We start from the raw sequence: 6,035 nt of genomic DNA, 5'->3' as shown, positions 1-6,035 counted from the left end.
GCGAACCTTCCAGAAGAACAACCATCTCTGCAGCACTCCACCAATCAGGCCTGTATGGTAGAGTGGCCAGACGGAAGCCACTCCTCAGCAAAAGGCACACGACAGCCTGCCTGGAGTTTGCCTAAAGGCACCTGAAGGACTCTCAGACCATGAGAAACAAAGATTGAACTGTTTGGCCTGAATAGCAAGCGTCATGCCTGGAGGAAACCAGACACCGCTCATCACCTGGCCAATACCATCCCTACAGTGAAGCATGGTGGTGGCAGCATCATGCTGTGGGGATGTTTTTCAACGGCAGGAACTGGGAGACTAGTCAAGATCGAGGGAAAGATGAATGCAGCAATGTACAGAGACATCCTTGATGAAAACCTGCTCCAGAGCACTCTGGACCTCAGACTGGGGCGAGGGTTCATCTTCCAACAGGACAACGACCCTAAGCACACAGCCAAGATAACAAAGGAGCGGCTACGGGACAACTCTGTGAATGTCCTTGAGTGGCCCAGCCAGAGTCCAGACTTGAACCCGATTGAACATCTCTGGAGAGATCTGAAAATGGTTGTGCACCGACGCTCCCCATCCAACCTGATGGAGCTTGAGAGGTCCTGCAAAGAAGAATGGGAGAAACTGCCCAAAAATAGGTGTGCCAAGCTTGTAGCATCATACTCAAAAAGACTTGAGGCTGTAATTGGTGACAAAGGTGCTTCAACAAAGTATTGAGCAAAGGCTGTGAATACTTACGTACATGTGATTTTTTATTTATTTATTTTATTTTTTTATTTTTTTTAATACATTTGCAAAGATTTCAAACAAACTTCTTTCACGTTGTCATTATGGGGTATTGTTTGTAGAATTTTGAGGAAAATAATGAATTTAATCCATTTTGGAATAAGGCTGTAACATAAAATGTGGAAAAAGTGAAGTGCTGTGAATACTTTCCAGATGCACTGTATAGTTTTCCCCATTTCTAAACACAGCATGGATGTCAATATGTTAAAATTACTTATAGGAGATAAGAGAAAGGTAACTTTCAGCACAGATGAACTGAACAGGTGACAGCAGAGATTAAATTTCGCAATAGTGTCATCAGCTTAATCCTGAATGCGATATGGATTCCGTAATTATCATTTCTCAAGGTCTGCTTGTATTTCAGTTTTTCACCTTTACAAAGCAAATAACAAATTACTTTTGTTTCACATATCAAATCAATCAAACAGAATAGGCCAAGAGAAGCAGGTCCTTCTTAATTATTCTTTTTAACTGACATATGTCCATATTTCAGCCTAAGTTTAACACAATACAAATGTGATTAACAATAACTTTCTGAAAGAAATATGTCCATAAACAAATGTTGGCAGTTTATTAGATTTAATAGAGGATTATTATTTATTTTAAATTAACTTTAATATGTTTGCTGGGGCTATTTTAACCTAAGAGAACACAAAGACAAACGTGTTTAAATTTGGTCTGTCAAAGTAATAATAATTCATTCAGTTCATCACAGAATACTGCACTGAAATTATCTTTTAGTCATTTGAAGAGGTGAAGACGTCCTGTCATTGACGACTGAGTGATGAAACATCTTCAGATATAAAGAAATGAGTATATTCAAGTTTTAAATCTGTCTTTCAAGTAATCTGTGATGGCTTTAAGACTTTGCCATTAAATGCTGAAAGTTACTGATGAAAGGTTTAGTGAGACTTTTGTTCTGCCACCTTCCTGAGAAATACCTGTCAAGGAAAATCTGCTGTAATACCCTTTTCTCCTCTCAGCCGGTGGATGAGTTTACCTAGAAGAGAAGAGGTCACAGGGTTGAGTGAAATCAGTGCCTCAGGGCAGATGGAAAGCTCAGGCTGTCAGAATGAGCCAATGCTGTCATCCTCTTTAAGAGCATCACCTTACCAATCCTGTACCTGCACTGATATTGGATTTCACCATCCACACCAGAATGAAATCTCTCATTATTTCTTCATCTGTTGATATTTATTTTTAAATGAATGAAATTCCTCATCAATTCCCTATCAAATGTTCTATTACTGTTTATTATTTCCAAAGTGCCAATTTTAGAGTCAGTTTTATTTGTAGAGTCCTTTTCGCTTTAACCTCTAACCTCTCACTCTAATCTTTCCTTCTTTGTCCTGCATATATGATGAATTTGCACACAGGAACCAGATACTTGTGCAGATAATCATTAGACATGGTGAACAAACTGATTTGATGATGTTCAGGTCTGTGAACGCTGACACACATCTGTATGTTGAACTAAACACTGTCAAGATATATGCATAGGCAGGTTCAGTGACACTTCACATAATCTGGGACATTCTACAATGCTTCAACATGAAAAACGCTTAACGTGGCTTAAAGTCTGCATGTAATCAAAATGTACCCTATTTACTTTGTTAGCGCACATCACTAGTCTTGTGGTGAACAATTCATCCATGCAAGTTAATCCACAGAAAAAAATCGTTTGTCTTCGTAATCTTCAATCAAAATCTGAAAATTAGCTTTGCCACTGGAATGACATTCCTTCTCTGATGACGTTTGACAGCTTGGGCAGAACATCCTTTAACCACTCCCCTCCAACCGCCAGTCTGCATTGAGCTTTGACAGCGAGTAAAAAAGACGCATAACAAACAGTGATGGCGAGGAGGTGCGTTTTAGTTTGTGGCTCTCCCAAATCCCTTTTCCCAATCCCCCAAATTTTTGAATGCTTCAAAAATTGGACAGAACACGAAATGATGTTTGTGAAATATCTGTCCTTAACAGATACGGCTGTCCTGTCAGTGTACAAAGATTTCATTCAGATTCTGATAAGGTGCATACCGAATTTAGTCTTCAAAAATCACTGTTTTAGTAGCCTACATTGAGCCACGGTAAGCATATTTCACGTTAAACATTTTAGAATGTCCCCACAATCTGTTTATGAGCACTGCAGAAAAGAATGGAGAGTAAAAAGCTAATTTTCCTAAGTATTTTCTTTAAAGATATGGTTTTCATCAGCAATTTATCTTTTGTTGAAAAATGTTGTGCAAATGAGTTGATATCACTTCTGAAACAACTGTGACATTTTTGTTTTTTTAAGTCTGTAGTTTTGACTACACCCAGCTGCTAAGCAATTTACACAAATACATTTGATTGAATAAGATGCAATAAAATATGCTCACCTAAAAGTGGCTGGTTCATGATTTGGAGAGCAGTGTAAATGAACTATGCCAGAGAGTATTTAGCAGCGATGGGCCACTTCTATTAAAATGAATGGTAGAAATTGGAAACGAAACACTATACACTATGCACTTACAAAATATACTATGCACTCAGCCATGTATTGTATGAATTTTCAAAGTGTAGTATCGTCCCAAATGGAACACTTAACGGATTTTTACTACACGGAAGCATTCGCCGTTTAACAGCTGACGGAAGTGACATTTCAAGTGCACGTGATGCATTGCCGCTAGTTTTAGCACGTTAGCCAACCTCAGTTCAACACTTATATCTTAAACAATGTACATATTCACACAGCATGGGGTTATGGTAAAGCATTCAACTCACATTTGTAAGGTGCTGTATCCACTGAAGTTTTGCCAGCTGCTACATTATTCATTATTTACAACTGTTTTGTCAGACCAGCATTGCAGCCAGGTAACTCCGCCCCTTCCGCTATGTACGGCAAGCCGTGTGCACTGAATGCATGAAGTGTCCAACATTCCACACTCCATTTTGATGGTTGAAAAACTGCATCATCCTGGTACTTAAAGTACACTTCTTTTTGCTGTATTTTCAGTGTAAACATACTCAGAGATGGGCAGTATTTCAATTAAATGTATTTAAAATAAGTATTTAATTACTTTTGAGTATTTTGTAATTTGTATTTTGCTGGACAGAAAATAATCAGATGTAATTTGTAACAAAATACTTTGAGAGATTGTATTTTGTGTATTTAAAATACTTAATATACTTAATCAAATATGTCATTTTATTCTCAAATAAGACAAGAACTTTTATCACCAGGCTTAATAGGACTACTAAATATAGCCTATCACAGTTTTTGGCTAGATGTAAGTAAATCATGTGACACATCCTGTTGGGTCCAGCGTGCTCGTTGTGAACTGTTTGTTTTCCTCATGACCAGTAGCCCAAGGAAAGATGCTGTTTTGGTGCTCGTGCAAAGGTAAAGTATGTAGTAAAATATAATATCAGATATGCTCACTGAATGTCATTATAGGACAGAAGAATAGAGCAATTAGCAAATAGCTGTGCTGCTCTAGAACTTTTATGGTGCGTTCACACAAAGAAAATTTTCTCCTCACATTGCTCGCGCGAGTTTGACCGCTGGATTATAAATTTGTGTTTAAACTCAATTCCCCTTCTCTTCCGGAAAAGGACAGGAGGAGGGGTTTCTACAACAACTTATCTTTCTGCCATCAACCATGGCCGATATCACAATGATTGCTGCTCTGTATCTGTTGTGGAAATCCCAGATACGTCGGAAAACCAAACACCTTCGTGTTTGGGTGCATGATATCATCCGGAGGCGCATACAACTCTGTGAATTTCACCACCTTCTCCAGGAACTGCGTCTGGATGACTGTCGCTTTGTCCGGTCTCTGTACATGTATGACGTTGTGTCATACAATTCCGGGTGCCCACACACCGCTACAACAATTTTTTCATCCATTTTTCCAGATTTCTTCTGCTACTACATCAGTACGTCAGTATGTCAGTGACATCCGGATAATCTCAATGCTGATAGGCTTTCGCGACAACGCATCATGCGAATTTCGAATGAGACGCAAATGAAGCAATTTCGTGTGTTTGAGTCGCGTCATTCACTTCATTCGCGCCGCCTGGCACGAATTCGCGTCTATTCGCATCTTTGCGTTGACTTTGTATGTAATCGCGCCACGCGAAACGCTCGTATGTGAACACACCATTAGAATTTACTTGCTAGATTGCGAGTGATGTTAGCGTGCTAGCTAACATTAGCTAACTTAGTTACTTTTGTTCCTATGGACTAAATGAATATTTTAACAGCTAAATTTCAGCATTTTTAAAGCAGTTAATCTTCATTGTTGTCAGCAAAATAGCACGCACCATCCTCTTGAGGATAAGGAAAACTTTTTTTATTATTGAGTTTTCTATGTCTGTGGAAGGTCAGTTTTGTGTGTCTTTTCAAATGAAAAGTTTTACAATATGACTTATGAAGAATAATGAATAAAATTGAAAGTGAATATACTCCTGGCTAATGCTTACATATCAATAATTCTTTAATGTCTACTTATGTGAGTTGTTAGTGCTTTTTGAATGCTGTGGGTATTACATTGCAACTGGTAATCTAATTAATCATTTTTTTTCTTTAGATTGAAGTCCAAGTCATCTCAAGGGATGAGTGAGGATGAAGCATCAGAGCCTTGCCAGGCTGCCACATCTACAGAGGAAGCTACACTGGTACTCAAGTGTGTGAAGTTGGATGATAAATTCTTTAAAATAGTGACTCAGATTCCAAATGGAAAGATAGAGGCTGAGTGTCAGCTGTGCACAAACAAAAAGTTCATTATATGTGGCTCTCTTGCAGAATTTGAGGAACATTAAAAGGAGTTTGCCAGTGGAGATCGTAAGAAACCCAGGACCTCATACAGACAGACTCATCTTTTTGAGCATGTACCAGTGGCAGTGACACAAAATAAAGTTGACTCTCTTGTATCATTCTTTGTTACTAAAGGCATGTACCAGTTTGCCACTGAACAAAAGAATTAATTGAATAAGTACATGGCCTTTGCCAGGGTGCTAATATAATTTCAAGGAGAACACTCAGAAGAAGAACTGATTTGTACTAAAAAACAAACTTAAAGGAGAGATTTAAGAACATACAATATGTATGCACCACTGCTGATATCTGGTCAACAACAAAAAAATAGTTACATGGGAGTTACTGTGCAGACACATTAGAATGTGAATCAGCTGCTCTTGCTTGCAGGCATTTCCCCAGTCTATATAATCGCATTGCAGAACGTCTAGAGGAAATCCATAAAGAATAT

The 6,035-nt window shown here is 38.4% G+C and overlaps 1 long non-coding RNA gene across 1 annotated transcript; it reads left to right on the top strand.

The window, feature by feature from the left end:
* Positions 1-4,008: 4,008 nt before the first annotated feature.
* On the top strand, positions 4,009-5,819 carry LOC127427990 (uncharacterized). Its single transcript, XR_007895010.1, has 3 exons — positions 4,009-4,168; positions 5,358-5,453; positions 5,573-5,819. It is a non-coding gene; the product is annotated as an uncharacterized LOC127427990 (long non-coding RNA).
* The last annotated feature ends 216 nt before the right edge of the window (positions 5,820-6,035 follow it).

The sequence above is a fragment of the Myxocyprinus asiaticus genome, chromosome 37 (assembly GCF_019703515.2).
Source record: "Myxocyprinus asiaticus isolate MX2 ecotype Aquarium Trade chromosome 37, UBuf_Myxa_2, whole genome shotgun sequence".
NCBI classification, from domain to species: Eukaryota; Metazoa; Chordata; class Actinopteri; order Cypriniformes; family Catostomidae; genus Myxocyprinus; species Myxocyprinus asiaticus.
Note: the sequence above shows the minus strand (reverse complement) of the source record. Positions and strands in the feature narration are given on the sequence as shown.